This window comes from Erinaceus europaeus, chromosome 13, assembly GCF_950295315.1.
Source record: "Erinaceus europaeus chromosome 13, mEriEur2.1, whole genome shotgun sequence".
NCBI lineage: Eukaryota > Metazoa > Chordata > Mammalia > Eulipotyphla > Erinaceidae > Erinaceus > Erinaceus europaeus.
This window is the reverse complement of record NC_080174.1, coordinates 27,607,995-27,631,351: the sequence shown is the minus strand read 5'-3', so window position 1 is coordinate 27,631,351 and position 23,357 is coordinate 27,607,995.

The following is a 23,357-nucleotide window of genomic DNA, read 5'->3' as shown; positions in this document are numbered from 1 at the left end:
TCTGGAAAACACTCAGAAGGCTAGAAATGGACCTACTCTATGATCCTGCAATTCCTTTCCTGGGACTGTATCCTAAGGAAACCCAACACACCCATCCAAAAAGATTTGTATATACCTATGTTCTTTTCAGATTAATTTGTAATAGCCAAAACCTGGAAGCAACCCTGGTGTTCAACAACAGATGAGTGGCTGAGAAAATTATGGTATATATACACAATGGAATACCACTCAGCTATTAAAAACAGTGACTTCTGGTCCTTTTTACAGCCATGACATCATCTCCCCAGACAATAACTTGGATCCTGCATATCAGATTTCAGGCTCAGAGGAAAAAATAAAAAGTAAAAAAAAACTAATATAGCCATAGGCCCTTTGGAATATAACTAAAATATGCCTACTAGTTATCTACACAATGGAGGATCCCCCATATCTTCATCTGCACTATTCCAGCCTTTAGGTTCATGATTGTTCAACAATTTGTTGTCTAGTTAATTAAATAACTTGCATAGCTCATATATGCAGGAGCTGTGATGAAGATGGCTTCAGAACCTGTTCTATAGTAATCTTTTATCCCTCAGCTAGACAAATGTATTTGTGTAGAATTTAGTGTGTGCTTATATTATGGAGATAAGAAAATAAGCATAGCTCTGTTTTCTTCACTCAGTGAAGAAAACTTACTGGTTTATCTGAAGGGTAAAAAGAAAACAAATTAATTCATTGAGTAAAAGGGTGATGGTTGAATTATCACTTACACAAACTAGAAGAAAAGGGTTTAGAAAAGGGTGTGGACTAGAAAATGCTGTCACATCTCAGTGGACCAGGTGTGACAGGGATTGGACCTTGTAAAATTACGAGTAATGAGGAGGAGGAAGATAACTTTCTGGAACGCAGCATAACCTATGAACTTTTCATAAACAATGTGTTTCTAATTTCAGGGTCAAAGCTCATTTATCTTGACATTTTTTTTCTCATTAGGGAAAAAGGTTCAGTCTTTCAATATTTTCTTCCATAGTCCTTTCTAATAATATTAAATTAACTCAACAGCATTTCCCCCCAAAAAACTCTTCTAATTCTTCATTCCACCACATTAAAAATATTTCATGCCCTATGACATTAACTAGAAAAGTTAATTTCCTTTGCTTTTAATTTTGACAATACTTTCACATAAATAATGACAAGAAGAATAAAAGTTTCTTGTGACACTTCAAAGGTAAATTTGATTAAAATGTCATCTCCTTAAGCACACAGTACATTCACATGTATTGACACAAATATTTTCTTTTGCAGAATGAAAGAGACTTTAGGACTTGGTTTAATAGAGAGTCATCTGTTTTTAAAAGCATATAGTAGAACTTGGCTATTTTTTTCACAGCACATAACTGGCAGTATTAATAGATTATTTTAATAATAGATTTGTATAGTGTATCTAAAACTGACTTAATGATCTTACTCCTCAAATCTGTTCCTCCCTATCTTGGATGTTTCCTCTCCATTTGCCCACCCTCCCCGTTCTAAGTACTCTCTAACCACTGGAACCTGTTGTTTGTCTCAGATTATCTCATAGTATCCCTCAAATGCCTGATCCAACATGCAGGTCAGAAGGCAAGTGGCTAAGAAAAGATGAATACCACCATCTAAAGAAAACACTAAATACCAGATTAAGAGCTGTGATAAGGGAATGTGTCTCAGTAGATTCGTTGGGCATTTCTAAACTAAGAATTATGACAAAGGAGGACAGGGAACCCAAAAAGACAGAAAGGAGATTCAGTGTGGTAGGAGGAAAATCCAGCAATTCAAACTGTCATGGAAGGCCATAGCACAAAATATTTCTAGTAGGATCTAGTGATGGACTACACCCAACACTGTCTAGAGATTATAGGAAGATAAATTGATATTTACTTTGGCAAGATGTAGTCTATTTATGTCCTTGATAAATGTAGTTTCAGTGAAAAGCTAGGAACAATAGTCCAAATACGAGTGGACTAAAGAGATGAAGAAGTTGATATTTGCTGTGAAAATAAAAAAAAAAGCACTCGCTTTTCTGATAGATATTTCATTTTAAAGCACACATAAAAATTTCATTATAAAACACATGTAAGATATGTTAAATCTACTATTAAAATGTTGCTAGTCACATCATCTATATGTAGAAGCTTATTGTTGTTATTCCAAACATAATTTACTTAATATTTAATATCTCTTAAACAACTTTGACACTGGTAGACCTAACTTTCTAACCCATATATCTTAGGTGAGTTCCAAAAGAATGGACAATAACAGCTTAAGATACAACACAATTTTGAAATAGGCTCAAATATTTTTTATCAGAATAGTAGATGAGGAAGCACTTTCAAATTTTAGATATCAAATTTTAAATATCTTACATTCATAAACCCGAGCATTGTTTCTATCATAACACAGCAAAGCAAACAATTGCTTTCCCTTCTAAAGAGCTGTCATTATGATCTGCTCATCAAACTCTAGAGTCTGACCTGAAAGTTGAGACAATTGATCATAATTTAGGTATGTAGACAGTGTAAACCAATTTTAGTCTCCAAATTTGGGTTGAAGTGAGTGGTGACTGGTAAGTTATTTCTCTGGGGGTCTAGCAAGGATTATGACTGTCCTTTTGGTTAACAACTGCACAAATAGAAGCAGACTGTTTGTGAATGCAGCTTCACCCAGTTATTTGAAGTATGAAGCTATCTCTGATCTATATTTATTATTTCAGCTCTTAGTATAAAGAGGAAGAAAAACTGTGTTTATTTTAAGCTTTTCCCATTAAAGGATCAGTGATGTTATTTCCCCACTCTGTGTGGACCTATCCAACCATATGAACAGTCCAGGACCATGGCTAAGCAAAACACCCAAACAAGAATTCTCCCCCATCCCAGCATGGAGTCTATTTAAAGAGCAAGTCTTCTTGGTTTTACTTTTGTGCATTCTTTAATTTGGGGCTGGAGCTATGAAATTGAAAATAAATAAATAAATAAATAAATAAATAAATAAATAAACAACAAACAGATAGGAGGTCATAGTTTTAGAGTTTTGGCTAGTCTTCCTCCTTTCTGGTAAAACACTTCTTTTGGGAAGGAACTCACTCAGGACTTCAGACAACACAATGGTATTGTTTGTCTACAAACCTTTGTGAAAAGTTCTGGATGGGAATGAGAAAGTCTGTTGCCTACCTTGCCCATTGGATACTGATTGCAAAGGATGACAAAGACATCTATTCAGGTTTTATTGCCCTTTTGGTTGGCATGCTCCCACTTGATTGCTATTGGCTTGCAAGTGAAGGAAATGTCGACATGTTGAGATTTTATTGAGTTGGCTGCTGCCAATAAAGCACCTTTCCAATTCTTATGCTCAAAGTCCCAGGAGTTCAACCTCAATCCACAATTTTCAGGGTTTTGAAGTGAGTGGTGTCCCTGATGGTATAAATTACCCACTGTTCTCTCTATTTTCAGTCAAAGATTGACCACATTTTATGTTAGACTGAAAAAATATTTAAATAAAGCCTAAGGTATTAGAAACCTAAAAAATAGGCATAACCCTTCAACATTAAAGGAATATATAATTGATAATAGTTTAAATTCACTTGAAATCTTCTAAAAAATTTTTTATATATTTATTTATTTTCTCTTTTGTTGCCCTTGTTTTTTATTGTTGTTGTAGTTATGATTATTGTTGTTATTAATGTCATCATTGTTAGCTAGGACAGAGAGAAATGGAGGGAGGAGGGAGACAAAGCGGGGGAGAGAAAGATAGACACCTGTAGACCTGCTTCACCACCTGTAAAGCGACTCCCCTGCAGAGGGGATCTGGGGGCTGGTCCTTGAGCTTCCAGCTACATGTGTTTAACTGCACTCCTAATTCACTTAAAATCTTACAAAGATAACAAATACTCATTAAAAAAAAAGTACATATTAACTGAAAAAATCCATTCTCTCCACTATAAGGGTCTTAGAACTTTGTAATTGCAGAACATTTATTATACATATTAACACTATATATTTGTGTATACACACGCACACACACACACACACACACACACACACACACACACACACACACATAATCTGTTCTTTAAAAAGTAGAACTTTTTCCCTTTTTATTTTATTTTATTTTTTTTACCAGAGCACTGATGAGCTCTGGTTTATGGAGGTATAGGGGTTGAGCCTGAGACTTTGGAGTCTCAGGAATGAGTCTCTTTGCATAACCATTATGCTCCCCACCCATACCCTAAAGTGGAATTTTAAAGCAAAGGATAATAATCACAACAGATCCTGGAACTCAGAAGTGGAAAGGAGAAGAACTAAAGAGAGGTTGGGGAAATCTAAGTCCGTATGGTGGAAAAGGATGTTCTTTTGGTGAAGGGTGAAATGTACGGATACCTATCTTGTAGAGATGTGCCCTTGTGACAACAATGATGCTGTAAATCAACATTCCCTCAATAAAGTAATACTAAATTTAAAAAAGCAATTCTAGTATTATTTTGGCAATTTGTGGTTTTATTGACATTTGACATAAAAATTTTGTCTGTGACACAGACAGTCTGAGTCCATTGCAGTATAATGTAGATTTACAAATGAACGGGAGATAGAGATCTGGAACATTCACTTATTTATTCAAAAATATTTACAAGGCCCTGCTATGTGTTTGGCAGAAATGAATCACTTTCAGATTTCAGTTTGAGATACTATCTATTTATTTTATATTGTGGACAAAGCAAATTCAACTCTCTAGTTTCATGTATTCCATGATTGTGGAGCTACCATGCAGCAGTTGAGTCAAGAAATGTACTTTCCACTTGATCTCTCTTCCCAGTAGTCCTGAGGGGATGGGTAGTGGGGTAGTAGAGCAATTATTCTATGATTAATCAGACTTCTAGTTTTATAATTCAAGTCTTCAATGTACCAACTGAGGTAAACAGGATCAAAAATTTCAACTTCTGCGAGTCGGGCGGCAGCGCACTGGGTTAAGCACACATGGTGCCAAGCACAAGGACCTGCGCAAGGATTCAGGATGCAGCCCCTGGCTCCCCACCTGCAGGTGAGTCGCTCCACAGGTGGTGAAGCATGTCTGCAGGCATCTATCTTTCTCTCCCCCTCTCTGTCTTCCCCTCCTGTCTCCATTTTTCTCTGTCTTATTTAACAACAATGACATCGGTAACCAACAACAATAAGAAAACAAGGACAACAAAAGGAGGGAAAAAGAAAAAAAAAAGAATTTCAACTTCTGATGGCAGAGGAGTACCTAGGTGAGGGTTAGAGTGCTATGTGGAAAACTGAGAAATGTTATAGGTATACCAACTACTGTATTTTACTGTTGACTGCAAACCATTAATTCCTCCAATAAAGAGGGGAAAAAAAAAGAATTTCAACTTCTCTGTGCCTCATTCTCTTCATAGAAGTCACCACTTCACAGGAATTCTGTAAAGCTCAAGTGAGTTATTTTATATTCAAAAGTTAGAGCAATGCCTGGCAAGCACTGCATATTATGCAAGGGTTTGTTCTCTTCATTATATCTTGTGAGAAAGGGAATAAGGGAGGTAATTTTTCAAACTTTTAAAACACGTGATAAATAGTTCAGCAGTGTAGAGAGATCCATGTTGAAAATCATCATTCCCAATAATTTGAAAGCATTGCTGTATTTGTCTTCTAGAGGCAGAATTTATTTTCATGAAATCTTATACTGTTCTATGTTCTTTTTGTGTGTATCTATAGCTGATTTTTATTAGTATTTTCTTTGCTTTGTCCTTCTGGAAATTTTTAGTATATTCTGTCAATATACTAAAAATTTCCAGATAGACAAAGTATATTATGTATATCAAGTATATTAAGTATATTGTTAAGTATAATATGACAGTATATTCTGTCAATATCTAGTTGTCCCATTTTTTTGGTGATTTCTGTGAATAATGATCCTTTCTTTTTTAGGGTACTCAATAGATGCTTTTACATGAGGAGATTATATACTTTAACTTACAGATTTTGCATCCTATTTTTAGAACAATTTATTTATCTATTTATTGGGTAGAGGCATTAAGAGAAAAATCTACAGGAAAGTGAGAGATCATGAGAGAGAGAGAGAATGAAAGCTATCTATAGCACAGATGCACTACTCATGAAGCTTTCTCTCTGTAGGTAGGGAGCAGGGGCATGCACCTGTGTCCTTGAGCATTGTAACTTGTGTGTTCTACAAGGTATGCCACTGTCCAGCCCCTAGCATTTCATTTGTGATAATTTACTTTCCTTTAGTTTTTATGCTTGTTCTTTCTGGACCTCTTATTAACTATATATCCTTCTCCCTAGGATAAAAACCTCCAATTTCCCAATCGTTTGCTTCCTATTTTCAATCTCTTTGATTGTTTTGCTCCAGTTTTGGAGTATTATGTCAACTTTACTTTTCAACTCTTCAATGAAAACATTCATTTAACTATTTTAAAGTTTTATTGAATTTATTCCTTGAATGTTTCTCACTTTTAAAAAATTCCACCTTCTTTATTTTATCTTATCTACATATGCTAATATTTTACAGTCATCTCAGTTTTGTCCATTGCTCTTTTTTCCCCTCCAGTTTCATATTGACTTTTGTTTAAATCTTTCTTCTATGTGAGGTACTTCTCTAGAGACTAAGCTTCCACCTCTTTGAGTGAGGGAGAGGACTAGAAGACTTTAACACAGACTTTAAAGCAATTATTCTGTTGCCACTGGAGAGATCACTTTGTTTCACTGGATCACGGTCTCCCTCTGGTTCCTATAGATACTCAGCTTCCCTAGATGCCCTGGCTTCCATAAATACCAGGACCTCAAATTCCTAGAACATTTCCAGTCTGGTGGCATGAATTTCTTATATCTTGATGACTTCTTCCCTTAGAGGTCTCTAGATGTATATATGACTCACTCTGTTAAATCATTTTTCACTTTTCATTTCTATTTCCTTCACTTTTTTTTTTTCTCCAGGGTTATCGCTGGGGCTCAGTGCCAGCTCTACAAATCCACTACTCCCTGCTTGGTGGATTTTTTCCTCCTCCCCCCATTTTATTTGATAAGAAATAGAAAAATTGAGAGGGGAGGGTGTTTTTTTTTGTTTTTGTTTTTTTCCCTCCAGGGTTATTGCTGGGCTTGGTGCCTGCACCATGAATCCACCGCTCCTGGAGGCCATTTTCCCCCCTTTTTGTTGCCCTAGTTGTTGCAGCCTCGTTGCAGTCATTATTGCCATTGTTGACGTTGCTTTGTTGTTGGATAGGACAGAGAGAAATGGAGAGAGGAGGGGAAGACAGAGAGAGAGGGGAGAGAAAGATAGACACCTGCAGACCTGCTTCACCGCCTGTGAAGTGACTCCCCTGCAGGTGGGGAGCCAGGGGCTCAAACCGGGATCCTTACGCCGATCCCTGCGCTTTGCGCCACATGCACTTAACCCACTGCGCCACCGCCCGACTCCCATGGGTGTTGTTTTTATCTAGGGCTGGCTTCTCAGGCGGGTAACAGAGATGACCAGAGACACATGGCTGAGCTGAGAACACAGTTCAATCTTTATTCACGAGTGGGCAAATCACCACACCATGTGCTTCCCCATCTTTCTCCTCCAGCGGCACAGAGGGACTCCCCAAGTACATAGGATAGGGGGCGGGGAGAAGGAGAGGCGCCAAACTAGCAGGGGCTATACCAAATCTCCCAGAGGTGGGGGGGAACTAAACCAATGTGAAGCATAGCAACAATTTCCCCTTTTCTTTTTTAACTAAATGACCATAGTATCAGGAGTGTGGGGTGAACAGAAACCTATATCGTACAGGCATTTTTAAAAAAGAAACTGGCACAAACATGGAGGAACATGTAAGCGAGCAACAAGAACCAGTGTGCTGTCAAAGGAAGGCCTGAGGGGGACATATTTTTTGCCTCTGGGGGGCGTTACTTGCCTCGATGGGCATTTTCTAGCATGGGGGTGGGGAACGGCCTAGAGTCCCAAGGCAGCTGGCTGCAGTCAGTCTTTGAGAAATCCAGCAGTATAAAGGGAAGCTGCTAGTTTTGTGCAAAGTGTCCAAGAGGTGTACCAGTGAGTCCGACAGAAGTGTCAGTCCAAAGCAAGATGTCCACAGAAGAATGCCAGGAGGTGGAATGTTGTATGTCTGTCTCGATGGGGAATTCAGCCATCAGAATTCTGCTTTTCTGTAGAGAAGTTGACAGCTGCAATTCACTTACTTAGGAAACAAAACTTGTAGCAGGTTAGAAGTTTACCACAATTGATAACTCTGTTACAATTGGAAGTCTTTTTTAGTTAAACAATAAAATGTGGAAAGGTAAACAGAAGAACCATGGGAAAAAAAAGCCTCAAGTATGAGAATCATTAGCATAACCATAGTGCAATCTAACGTTTCTAACTGAGAAGGAATTTGAGAGTTTTACATATCAACAGCATCTTTTTAACCTTTTGTTACACCCATTTAAGATGGAGACACACCCTAGGTGTGTGCAGGTTTTTTTTTAGACCAACTTAGTTAAAATATATTGATTTTTAACTAATTTTTACCTCAGACTTTAAATGTAAGTTAATTTTATCTTTATGAGAATTACTTTGAAAACTTTTTTCATTTAACTCTGTTTGGTAAGAATATAGCCTTAAAGTTACATTTTTAACCTTAAAGTTAATGTTTACCAAACTTTAAACACACACTTAAACATGGTCTTTAATACACAGGGAGAGAAACCTTTGTTACAAAGACATGTCATTTTAAACACAAATGTAGATCTGTACTGTCTTAGCTGTTCGGGGAGTGCATTGTCTAGCAGTGGCCTCTTGCGCAACTTCAGATTCAGGAATTGTAGGTAGTGCTCTCTGCAGGAATCTCTGTGTATTCTAGCTTTTCTGCCTTCGGACCTGAGTTGAGGATCTCGGCCAGGGGGCCCAGTTTCGGCAGGGAGCCCATGGTCTCTGGGTGGTCTGGGATCTGCCCAAACTTCCTAGCAGGAGGGCAGCGGGCCAGCCATGCAGAAGGCGCGGGCCGAGGTGCCCTGAAGTGGAGGCCAGTATGGGCTGCAGCCCTGCCCGCCATGTCTGCTGCCCTGCTCCCAGCGGCCGAGCAGCGTGGGGGGAGCCCGCACCCAATGCCCTGCGCCATGCAGCGGTGAGCCGGCGGGCGGGCAGGCGGCGGGCAGAAAGCAGTGTGTGGTCCAGAGATAAATGTTCCAGAAACAGCATAACAATCTCATGAAGAAAGGGCAGAGGCCTTTGGAAACCTCTTCACAAGCAGACAAGAAGGCCATAGTGCATAGATAGCCAAATCTTCACTTACCTGAGAGATGCGCAGGTCAGGCCTCACGTTGTAGGTGCCATATGTTGTTTTATCCGGAGCTGGCTTCTCGGCTGTGTAACAGAGACGACCAGAGACACATGGATGAGCTGAGAACACAGTTCAATCTTTATTCACGAGCGGGCAAATCACCACACCATGTGCTTCCCCATCTTTCTCCACCGGTGGCACAGAGGGACTCCCCAAGTACGTAGGATAGGGGGCAGGGAGAAGGAGAGGTGCGAAACTAGCAGGGGCTATACCAAATCTCCCAGAGGTTGGGGGGACCAAACCGATGTGAAGCATAGCAACAGGAAGGGAAAATTGATAGGGGAGAGAGAGAAAGAGATAAAGAGTATGTGAGAAAGACCTGAGACCTGCATCCCCACTGCAGGTGGGGAGTAGGGGCTCGAACTAAGGTCCTGGAGCAGGTCCATATGCATAGCGCTATGTGTACTTAACCCTGTGTACCACAGCCCAGCCCATCTTCTTCAGTTTTTATTGATGGCTTTGCTTTGATCCTGTCTTTATTTAAATGTTATTTTAAAAAGATGTATTCACATATTTATGAAAGAGGGAAAGAAAGAGAAGATGAAGATAAAAAAGGAAGGAGAGGGAAGGAGAGGAAGTGATGGAGGAGGAAGTGGAGGAGGAGGAGACCACAGCACCACTCTGGGACATGTGATACCTGGGACTAAACTTGAGCCCTTACACTCCAGAGTCCAGTGCTTTGTCCAGTGCAACACCTCTCAGGCTGCTTCATCTTTTTTAGTGTCTCCTTGTCCCTGTGGGCTATAGGTTATGTTATTTTCTTTTCCCCCCTCTTTTCTGGGTGGTGGGGGGTGGGGGGTGTTTGTGCTACAAATCCACTGCTTCTGGAGGCTGTCTTTTCCATTTTTGTTTCCATTGTTGTTGTTAATATTAATGTTGTTTTATAGGCTAGAGAGAAATGGACAGAGGAGGGAAAGACAGAGAGGGGAAGAGAAAGATAGACACCTGCAGACTGGCTTCACCATTTGAGAAGTGACCCCCTGCAGGTGGAGAGCGAGAGCGGGATCGGGGGTGCTCCAACAGAGCTCTTTGTGCTGGTCCTTGTACTTGGTGCCATGTGCTCTTAACACACTGCATTATTGCCTGTCCCTGGCATTAAAAAAATTAAGTTGTTGTGGCCCAGGTGGTGATGCAGTGGATAAAGCATTGGACTCTCAGGCATGAGGTCCCAGGTTCAATTCCCGGAAGTGCATGTGCCAGAGTAATATCTGGTTCTTTCTTTCTCTCCTCATATCTTTCTTATTAAAGTAAAATCTTAAAAAATTCAGGTGTTTATTAGAGTCTGATAACATGCCAAACTTGGCTAAAGTGAGGAGATACATCTTGTATTTTTTAGCACTTAAAACTTGTATTTTTTTAGCACTTAAAACTTTTATTCAAAATATGTCTCAGCCTTTTAAAAATTAAATAATTTCACCAAATGCTACTATAATTTCGTCTTGCTTACTCTAGGCAGATGACTTCACAAATACATCCTGGAACCTCACCTCTCCAGAGCCCTACTCTACTAGGGAAAGATAGCAACAGTCTGGGGATATGGATCAATCTGCCAATGTCCATGCCCAGCAGAGAAGCAACTACAGAAGTCATAAATCCCACCTTCTGTACCCCATAAAGAATTTTGGTCCATACTTCCAGCAGGTAAGTGTTAGTGGAAAATGACCAGAGTGCTCTGAATTCCAATTCCATCAGGGTCTGGAGAGAGAACAGGAAAAGAAGAAGAAGAAGAAGAAGAAGAAGAAGAAGAAGAAGGAGGAGGAGGAGGAGGAGGAGGAGGAGGAGGAGGAGGAGGAGGAGGAGGAGGAGGAGGAGGAGGAGGGGGAGGAGGAGGAGGAGGAGGAGGAGGAGAAGGAGAAGGAAAGACACTCAGGGGTGAAAAGAAGGCAGAGACATAGAAAAAATGGGGAGATATATATATAATAGTCAGCCAATATCTGTGACCTAATGCAATTTCCAGTGGAAGTAATGGGGACAGAGAACACTGGTGGTGGGAACAGTGTGGAATTATACCCTTGTTATCTCATAATTCTGTAACTCAATATTAAGTCATTAATAAAAATTGAATCATTTAAGTATTTTGCACCAAACAATATTGTATATGAAATAATTAACTTATTTGGACTGTTGAAGTTACTGAATGCATATGAAAAAAAATTAAAGAGTATTGTTTATTTATTTATTTATTTAAGAAAGGAGACATTAACAAAACCGTAGGATAGGAGGGGTAAAACTCCACACAATTCCCACCACCCAGTCTCCATATCTCATCCCCTCCCCCGATATCTTTCCCATTCTCTATCCCTCTGGGAGTATGGACCCATGGTCATTGTGGGTTGCAGAAGGTGGAAGGTCTGGCTTCTGTAATTGCTTCCCCGCTGAACATCGGCACTGACTGGTCGATCCATACTCCCAGTCTGCCTCTCTCTTTCCCTAGTGGGGTGGAGCTCTGGGGAAGCAGAGCTCCAGGACACATTGGTGGGGTTGTCAGTCCAGGGAAGTCTGGTCGTCATCATGCTGGCATCTGGAACCTGGTGGCTGAAAAGAGAGTTAACATACAAAGCCAAAAAAATTGTTGAACAATCATGGACTTAAAGGCTGGAATAGTGCAGATGAAATGTTGGGGTGGTACTCGCTGTAGACTTTTGTGTACTTCTGCTTTCAGGTATATATTTTTCCCTGGTTCATGGACACATGTGAACATATGCTCTATCTCAGGGGACTTGGTCTATATCTAGGTTTGGGGACTTTATTGGGGAGTGGAACACCTGGAATGGAATTAGAGAATACTATGAAAGGAAAGGTCTCATCCGAGTGATGAAGCTAAAGAGTATTGTTCATAGTCATCATCAAACTTACATGTCCTAGGTTTTTGCTAGTCTCCTGGCACAACAATATACTACAATGGTGTACTGGCTTGTCTCTTTCTGTCTCACATGAATATCTTTCTCTGTCATATGTAGTAGATTAAATAAATCCAAACTTTTTATGAATTAGATTAAAAGTATGCAAGTTTGTGCAAGTATGTGAATATGTATGTGACTGTGGGCCTTTTCCTTATTTAAAAATGTTTTAATTTTAATTCATTTTTATTTTTTAATTTTATTTGATAAAATAGAAAGAAAGTGAGAAGGGAGGAGGAGATAGAGAGGAAGAGAGACACTAGTAGTACTGCTTTAGCTATTTACTAGAGGGGAGTGGGCAATAGAGGGAAAAGACAGAGAGAGAGACAACTGAAGGCCAGCTTCACCAGTCATTAAGCTTTCCCCCTGAAGGTGGGGACCAGGGACTTTGAACCTGGGTCCTTGCACACTGTAATATGTGCACTTAACCAGGTGCACCACTGCCTCACCCTGAGCACTGCTTTAGTACTCATGAAGTTTCCCTGCTACAGTTGAGAACCAGGGGCTTGAACCTGGTCCTTGCACATAGTAAAACATGTGCTTTACCAGGTGCACTACCACCACACCCTGAATGTGGGTATTTCCATGTGAAAGTTTGTGTATACAGGCCTGAGCCTGTGTGTGCATGTGTTTTTTGTATGCATGTATGTGTTTATGGCACTAATAGAAGGTGACTCTAATGGTTATTCAACACCGAGTTCCTTGTAATTCCCCTATGCTTCTGTTTCTTCACTTGCAAAACTGGAATTGCCATCCATTTTGTAGATATTGAAATGCACCATATTATAAAACACTTGGAAATAGCTCTATTAGATGTAAAATAAACTGCTGCCTATAAAAGTGGGATTAATGAAACATTAGAAGCAAAGGTGTTTTCACTCATGAGGCTTATGTCCCACTCAGGCAAGATTACTGCATCTGGATTTGTTCTTGCTTCCTGGAATTATACTACTTTTCCATTTGAGAATCCAGGCCAGTTAAGGAATTCTGTTGATGAGCTACCACAAGATTGTCTTTGTTCTATTCTCAGATGGTGAGCAAAAGGAAAAGAAGTTTTGGAAGGACGTTAATCTTTAGAACTAAAAGCCCTCTAGGGGGATCATTATAAAATTAAATAAAAGCAGATAATCTTAAGTTCCTTAAAAAGTTGCTGTGTAGCACCAGGAATGTTCTTTCACACAACTAACCAGTTAGATAGCCTGCATTCAGAGATATAAATAAAATACTTCTTTCAACCAGATATCATAAGGCTTTAGATAACAAATATGCCACCCTTCAATGTGCAGTTAAAAAAACACTTACTTCATTCAACAGTTAAGAGAGTGACTAACTGGTCCTCATTATATCTGTGATTTACAATGACTATGCAGGCCAATGTTACCCACGTCAGAGACCACCAGTATACAGTGTAGCAAATGGGATTTTTATCTTTCAGCACGCCTCAGAGTTGTTGCACAAGATACACTTCTCAGCCTGCATATAATCAATCTAACATGAACCATTATCTTTACACAAAAGACTAAGCTGAGAGCTCCTATGCTCAGGATCATACTTAAACATGCCTGACATTCACAACTCCCTGGATTCCTCACAAAACCCTGGACCTTGCAAGATGTTTCATTCAGAGACAATGCTGGTCTGGTTGTGAGAATAAAGAGCATACTATCTCATGGAGAGTTTGTTGACAGGCTGGGGAGTGAACATTTCACCAAAAACCCAAGGGTGATTTGTTCCCAGGCTTCCAAATTAATTGGTAAATGCTGGTATATTAGAAGAAGGATTATCCTTCAAGTTTAAACTAAAGATCAAAAGTTTTTATTTCTTGCAATTAAAGTGGTATGCATCATTTCAAATTGCTTTTGCTTTCTATCACTATTAGAGATTTTAAAAGATGATTGGACTAGGTTTGTTACAGACAACAATAATAGTATTATGTTCCAGTAGAAGATTTAATAGAGGACAAATTATACTGCCATTTTATCTTTATAAACCTTTTTAATATTTTTTATTTATTGAGGTATTAAAAGTTTATAGTCGACAGTAAAATATAGTAGCTTGTACATGTGTAACATTTCTCAGTTTTCCACATAACAATACAACCCCCTCTAGGTCCTCCTCTGCCATCATGTTCCAGGACCTGAACCTTTCCTCCTAACCCGAGTGTTTTGCTTTAGTGCAGTACACCAAACCCAGTCCAAGTTCTGCTTTGTGTTTTCTTATTTTTCAACTTATTTTAAAAATTATTAGTAGTGATTTAGTAATGATATACAAGATTGTGGGATCAGAGAGGTACAATTCATACAGTCCCCACCACCAGAGTGCCAGATCCCATCCCCTAAATTGGAAACTTCCCTTTTCTTTATTCCCCTGGGAGTATGGAAAAATCTCTATGGGGTGCAGAAAGTAGAAAGTCTGGTTTCTGTAATTGCTTCTTCACTTTATTTATTATTGCACTGACAGGTCAATCCATACCCATGGCCTGTCTCTACTTTTACCTAATGGGGTAAGGTTCTGGGGAGGTGGGGTTCCAGGACATATTGGTGAGGTCATCTGCCTAGGGAAGACAGGTTGGCATCATGGTAGTATTTTTCAACTTCTGGATTTCTTCTTCTGCTACCTTAGTGTTTGCATAGAGGAATGCACTCTCTTTACTTACCTGAAATGAGCTGAGTAGTGCTCTTGGGCCCTGTGAGTTTCTAAATAAGTCCTTGTTATATTCTGTTAGTTCTGAGGCAACAATTCACTCTGTTTCCTAATTTATCTGGAGAATAATGTGAAAAAGATCCTACTATATAACCACACCTCCAGAACACTAGGAGTGTAGATTTTCTGCTGAGTCATTCAGCCAGTTCTCTGCCCCCTTATGAGTGTATAGAGTTCTCTGCTGCTGTTCTAGCCTCTGAAGGGCAACAGCAATGAAGACTCACAGTTGTAAATTGGTTAGTTTTAGGTGATTTTCTCCTCTTTTCACCAGCCTTTTCATTGATAAAACTCAGACTAAAAGTGCTGTGTCAACTGGCAAACTAACCAGCTGGTACTAGCCACTCCTGAGTATGGGCTTTTATCCCCCCAAATGTCTCCTTAAGCCCCTCTCTGTCCATGAGCCACATGTGTTTGCACTCACCTGTGGTTTGGCGCATTCCTGGAGTTATCCTAATCTTATTTTGTTGCATTCTAAGGTGATCCCCATTGCTATTCCTAGTTGATTGGAAGAGCAAATGCAGCTGCTGCCAAACCTCCAGAAGTCCCCTCATTTATATACCTTTTTATCAACTATTTATTTTATTTCATTTGTCGTCAGGGTTATCACAAGGGCTTATTGACTGCATGATTCAATCACACCCACTAACCATTTTTCTTTTGATAGAGGGTGAGATACAGAGAGATTGAGAGGGAGAGATAGAGAGATTGAAAGAAGAGGCACCTGCAGTACTACTCCACTGCTCATGAAGCTTCACTATGCATATGGGAACCAAGTATTTTGATTTTAGGCCTTGAGTATGGAAACAAGTATTCTTCCTGATAAGTCATCACCTGGCTCTTATTATATTACTTTTCTGAAGTACTAAAAACCCACCCTTAATGAAAATGTCCAACACATATTCTCATCTTTAACTCTTAAAACTTTCTTATTTGCATCTCTGGGATAATTTTCTCTTAAGGTAAGAATTGCATTAGTTGCATTAGTGATAAAATGATAGACTAGCCTTTACTAGCATTCATTTTGAAATTAATGAAAAAGTCTTTTTATTCCATCAATAAGTGACAAGTGAGTGTCAACCAAGGTGTCTGAGAAACCATACAAGATATTACCTATTCCTCAGTTTGTAAACTTTTGGGGCAAGGTATCTAGTCTTATAAATGCAAAGTAGTCCAGAAAAATATGAATATACATTATTTTATGTGTGCTCAATATGTGCTTTGTTTCAAGAGAAAGTAATAATAGCACATTACTTTTTTAGTTTATTTATTTCTCTTGAGAACTAAAGAAAAAGTTTGATCACAATCATAATTACTTTTGTTCACAGTAGTATCTGATTAATGTTGGTTAGTGTTGATAATATAAGCACTAAAAGAATATTATTTAATAGGAGAAAAGAGAGTTGATTAAATATATCAGTTCCAATAGATAATTGGAATGTTAAATCAAACACAACCGAGTGATTAAACCAACACAATTCAGCTTATCATTTTTTCAAGTACATCTCATAATACCTATAAAAGCATACTTTTAATTTTCCCAATAATATGAAAAGCAATTTTCAAATAACCTTTAGCAACTTAGTGCAATTCAATTGTTTTTATAGTGTTTCCAGAATAGACTCCAAACCCTAAATGAAATTCTTTGGCATTCTTTCCCCAAGACCTTGTAGAGTCTTTACTGACCACTATGGGTAAGTAAAAATGCCTCAATATTTATTTCTGCATAGTTAAACTGAGCTAGGCTAGCTTCTATTTTAAGGAATTGCTTGTTGCCAACATAAAAAGGTCTCCACAGAGTTTCTGTTAAAAAGTGATTCTTCGGGAATAGACTGTGGCGCAGTGGGTTAAGCGCACGTGGCGTAACGCATAAGGACCGGCATAAGGATCCCAGTTCTTCAAGCCCCCGGCTCCCCACCTGCAGGGGAGTCACTTCACAAGTGGTGAAACAGGTCTGCAGGTGTCTGTCTTTCTCTCCCCTCTATGTCTTCCCCTCTTCTCTTCATTTCTCTCTGTCCTGTCCAACAACAATGACATCAATAACCACAACAATATTAAACAACAAGGGCAACAAAATGGAAAATAAATAAATATGTAAAAAAAAGAAGGAATTTTTTTTTTAAAAGTGATTCTTCATTTCCTGCCCTATAGTACAACTTTACATTCTTTTTTTTTAATCCTTGAAACTGACTATTTTGTATTGGGGCATGGGGAACTAGTGGTTCCTTTACTTTTGAGACCATTTTTAGATAGTAAGTGGCCAGATCTATTCATATATTTTCCAAAGGTCAGCATTCTTATTCTTTACCTTGTAGTTTTCTAGGAGATATCTCTCAGAAATTTCAATTACTGAGTGATATAAAATTTATAGCATTGACATAATTGTTTTCAGATAAAAATAAAAACGTGATAAGGCAAGTTTCAGCAAAATAATAATTATTAAACTTTTTAAAAGTACAATCAGTGCACTGCATTGTTTATCACATTTAAAAGAAAGGTTATTATTTTCATGTTGATCATTGTTCCATTCTATATCATCCCTTATTTCCTATGATTTCACCATGCTGGGTTCCATTGGCCACTATCCTCATTACTCAACAGTATATTCTCATATAAAGTTATGCACTTAAAAAATACTGTTCACCACAAGTCTGTCAAACAATATCATAAGTAAGAAAACATTGTTTGTTACCATGACAACTAAAACCTATTCTTTCAAATGTGAATTTTTGAATTTACCAAATAAATGCTTTCCCCCCTTTCTTTTATAAATGCTTAAAAATAATAAGACGTCAACTAAATTCTTTGGTAAACATTGGGGAAGTTATGGAATTTTTCCTAGGATATTTGAAGTATGTTTTGCAAAGTAAGATATGGTATGCAATACACACACAAATTCAAGTTACAAGCAGTATTTTATTATACAAGGAGAGGAAAGGGTAACTATTTCCTTTTTTTTTTTTCACATTTGCCATGTGGCATCTTGTTACAGGGCATCTGGTTATTTCTGTCACTGCATTCCACATTTCTGATGGATGACTTAACACATGTCTACTTAGAACATTACAAACTTGGAAAAGCAAACTCTGCTATGAGTTAGTCACCATCTTCTCATCCATCACTGGGTGCAGCAGTTTCATTTCAGTGTCATCTTCTTCTGAGTACTGCCAGACACTAGAATACATGGGACTGGGAAAATAACTAATACCAAAGATTTTATAGCTATTATAAGTTGACAATGCATTTTTTCAATACTGATATCACTTGGCAATGTACTTTTAGCTATTATTACATGTGTCAAACTGGTTAAAATATCCCAATTCAAGGAGGAATGTGACTGTTTAAAAAGAGAGAGAAAAAAAGAACTGTTGACTCTTGTTTAACTGAACAAAAACAAACAAACAAATTTGTGATACTCTTGGGCCAAAAGTACATAGATGAAAAATATATACAACTAGACTTTGAAAGAGGATGGGGAAATGGTGGGTTAAGGAGTAATGATTCAATAATAGAAAGAGAAAACAACTTCAGGGAAATGAAGAAAATCTTGGAAAGATAAAATAGATATAGCTTAAATTATTGATATTAATTATAGATTATATTTGTTGAGGGGTAGCTATTGATTTAAATGCTTGGCAGTTACTAATTTACCCTCACAATAATCTTCTCGTTAGTATCTCTCCTTTGTAAATAGGAAGACCTGGGCATGAATAACTGAATGAGTTATCCAGATTCTCACAGTTCATAAATGATGATATATGCAACTAATTCCCCTGGGGAAAATTGGTGACTTTGTTCTCAACCACTGGATAACATCACTTTTTTTTTAACCAGAGCACTGCCCAGGTCTGGTTCATTTATGATGGTGCAGGGTATTGGACCTGGGACTTTGGACCCTCAATCATGAACATCTTTTTGTATAAGGACTATGCTCTCTCTCCTGCTGTAATGTCACCTTCTTAATGAGTCAACTTTCTATTTTTTTAAATTTATTTATTGGAGGGATTAATGTTTTATAGTCAATGAGTCAACTTTCTTTTTTTAATATTTATTTTCCCTTTTGTTGCCATTGTTCTTTTTATTGTTGTTGTAGTTATTATTGTTCTTGTTATTGATGTCATCACTGTTAGGACAGAGAGAAGTGGAGAGAGGAGGAGAAGACAGAGAGGAAGAGAGAAAGACACCTGATGACCTGCTTCACCACCTGTGAAGCGACACCCCTGCAGGTGGGGTACTTGGGGCTCGATCCGGTCCTTGCGCCACTTGCGCTTAACCCACTGCTCTACTGACAGACTCCCGATGAGTCAGCTTTCTTTTTTTTTTTAAAAAAATTATTTATAAAAAGGAAACATTGACTAAACCATAGGATAAGAGAGGTAAAACTCCACACAATTCCTACCACCAGAACTCTGTATCCCATCCCATCCCCTGATAGCTTTCCTATCCTTTAACCCTCTGGGAGTATGGACACAAGATCATTGTGGGATGCAGAAGGTGGAAGATCGAGCTTCTATAATAGCTTCTTTGCTGAATGTAGGCGTTGACAGGTTCATCCATAGTCTCAACCTGCCTCTCTCTTTCCCTTGTGTGGCGGGGTTCTGGGTAAGTGGAGCTCCAGGACACATTGGTGGGGTTGTCTGTCCAGGGAAGTCTGGTCAACATCATGCTAGCATCTGGAACCTGGTGGTTAAAAAGAGAATTAACATACAAAGCCAAACAAATCGTTGACCATTCATGGACCTAAAGGCTGGAATAGTGCAGATGAAGAATTGTTTTACACTTGCTTGTTCTCAGTTGCTCGAGCAGAACCATTTAAAACACATGTGAAGTAAATTTAAAAACCACCCTCAACTGGGGATGGATTTAATGTCCCCAGGTAAGGACAGAAACAAACAAATAAACAAAAGCCAAGACAATGCTACATGAATAAATAGGTTCTGATTTTTGTTTGTTTGTTTTGTTTAGTTTCTGTTTTTCCTACTAGGGCACTTACTGCTCAGCTCTGGCTTATGATGAAGGGGGAGACTAAACCTGGGACCTTGGAGCCTCAAGAATGAAAGTCTTTTTGTGTCACTATTATACTGTCTACACAGTCCCCAGGCTCTGCTTCTGAAAGTGGCTAATGCTGGGCTATAGGAGTGGTTGTTTGTAGTCCCCAAAGAACAGATACCACTTGGCATAGGGAAAACACACTAGAGAAGATCTCACATGTTGTATCTATCCCCTTGCTCTTTCTTAAATAAAAAAAAAAGGCAGTGCTTTTGAAATCTTGAATTCAAAAACATAAAATTTCTCATACACAGACTGGAAGGTGGTATAGAGGACACAGTCTTGGATTTTATTTTATTTTTCATATTATCATATTATTTATATTATTTTCTGCCAGGGTTATTGCTGGGGCTCAGTGCATCATTCCAGGTTGACCCCCTTTTTAACTGACAAGGAGAGAGAAAGAGAAGGAGAAAGTCAGAGAGACACCTGCAGCACTGCTCCACTGCTCATGAAGCTTCCCCATACAAGTGGGGACTAAAGGCTTGAACCCTTGAGCATGGTAATGCTTTGTTGGATGTGCTACAGTCTGACCCTCAAGTGTTGGACTTTAAAGTGTGAGGTTCTGAGCAGCTTGATCCCTGGCATTGTCTGTGCCAGAGTGATACTCTGGTTTCTGCTCCACCCCCTTCACTCCCTCTCTCATTAGTAAATAAATCTTTATAAAAAGGAAGGTAAAATTATTTATCATATAAGTAAAGAAGAAACGAAGTAATCTCCCTAGCAGCATTGATACTGTTCCCTTGTTTGGAAAGTTAACTATCCTTTCCGGACAAAGTAAAAAATTAACAAATGGACTATCTCATCCTCAAGCATTTTCCTGTCACTCTGAGGGTTTTTTGCTGTTTTGTAAGTGTGGTAACTGTATAAACACACTCATGTCCATATTTGTGCTTCTTTCAGTATCTTATAAAGTCCTTGCTCTGGGAAGTCTTTCCCTGTATTTCTTTCTCCGTATTTCTTTTTCTCTTTTTCCACATGCTTTTTTTCTTCTTAGTTAATTTTTAAGATTTTTTTATTCTTTTATTAAAAGAAAACACACAAAACCCTGCTCCACTATCCAGGGAGTCTCTGTGGCACATGGGATTGAACCAAGGACCTCTGTGTTCAAGGGAGATGTTCTACCACTGAGTCACCACCATAACCCCCTGATACATCCCTTTGAAGAACAGAAAAGCTTCCAATGGAGGGGATAGGATACAGAACTCTGGTGGTGGGAATTGTGTTTTTCAATAAAATAGCTTTGGGTCCATGATTGCTCAACAATTTGTTTGGCTTTGTATGTTAACTCTCTTTTCAGTCACCAGGTTCCAGATGTCATCAGGATGCCGGCCAGGCTTCCCTAGACTGCAGACCCCACCAATGTGTCCTGGAGCTCCACTTCCCCAGAGACCCACCCTACTAGGGAAAGAGAGAGGCAGACTGGGAGTATGCACTGACCAGTCAGCGCCCATGTTCAGCGGGGAAACAATTACGGAAGCCAGACCTTCCACCTTCTATAACCCACAATGACCCTGGGTCCATGCTCCCAGAGGGATAGAGAGTGGGGAAGCTATCAGGGGAGGGGGTGGGATATGGAGATTGGGTGGTGGGAATTATGTGGAGTTGTACCCCTCCTACCCTATGGTTTTGTTAATTTATCCTTTCTTAAATAAAAAAAATAACTAATGTACTTTTATTGAGGAAGTGTTATTTTACAAGACTGTTTTTTCATAGAGGTACAATTTCACATCTACCCCCCCCCTTAAATGTGTCACCACACAACATCCACTATCAAAATGATGTCTTTCTTTGTCATAGAGCTCTTGGACCCCACCCACCTGTTTAACCCCCCATTAGAAATCTTTAGATTTATGTTAAATTTTTTAGAATGATGTTAAGTGAGCTAAGTCAGAGAGGCAACGATGAGTATGGGACGATCCCACTCATAAACAGAAGTTGAGAAAGAAGAACAGAAAGGTAAACTCAAAGCAGGTTTTGACTGATTTTGGAGTAGGGCAGGCACCAAAGTAAAAATCTCTGGGTTGAGGCCAAGGGTAGAAGTTTGGCTTCTGGGGGGTTGGGGGGGGGCAGGGATGGGATATGACACAATCTTTTGGTGGCAGGAATGGTGTTTATGTACACTCTAAAAAAGAAAAAGAAAAAGAAATCTTTAGATCTGCTGAAATTGATCAGAGGTTTATTAATTCTACATATATCTTCAGATAAGGGAATAAATTAACCAGACTATTTTCCAGTAATTTGTCACTGGTTTTGAAGTGAGACAGACAGAAGCGGATCTTAGCTCAGCCTTTCCTATCCCCAAGTCTGTGAGAAACAGCAGTTTGCTTATGTGCTAAATGGGATTGTTTTGAAAAATAATTAAGAGGACATGTGAAAACTCTGCACATGCATGTGCCCCTCCCTCACAGTGACAATGCTTAATGAGTGATTATTTTTATATTATAAGAAAGTTAGGCGTCAAACTACATTTAGGCCTTAACACCTCTACATATCCAGGTTCCCACTAAACTGACCAGGCTTCTTTTTCTAAACAAAGCCAGGTCCTAGAGGAAATGAGTTAGTGACAAGTCTTCTGAAAGTGTTCTTGAACTAGCGTCTTTTTCTTCCCACATCTCTTTCTATTTTGTGCTAAATCTATCTGGAGGAGCTGAGGAAAAAAAAATGTTTTCAGGAAGAGTAGTTCACATTGAGATACAGCCATGGCTTCAATCACCTGCATATCAATCAACTTCTGTGAGGGCAAAGTTCAATTAATGGATGACACCCTGGAGACACCTAAAGCAGTTAACAAGTCTCCAGAACATAGTGAAAAAAACAAGTTATAAAATCCAGTCTCCCATAAATTTCCATTGTGAGGTCCCATCTCCTAATTTATTCTTCCATGCCAAACTCCCCTCTGTGAAGAAATAATTTTGATGAAGATAACATAGAAGTCAGGCACTAAAAAGGACACAACATATCCAAATGAAATATTAAGACACAATACTTCTTATCTATGACCATCAGATGGATATCATTTTTAAATTGTAAAATATAATTATTTGTTTAATGTTTTAGTTTTTATTAGTGATTTATATTGATTTACAATTGTTAGGGGGATAACTGTAATATGAGTGTGATTCCTTACAGTTCTCACCATCAGAGTTCTGTGTCCCATCCCCTCCACTGAAAACTTCCCTACTGTTTATCCCACTGGGAGTGTGGACCAAAATTCCTTTTGGGGTGCAGAAGGTGGGAAGTCTGTCTTCTGTAATTGCTTCTCTGCTTGACATGGACTTTGGCAGATCAATCCTTACCTCCATCCAATCCTTACCTCTATCTTTCTCTAATGAAGTAAGACTCTGGAAAGGGGAGGTTCCAGG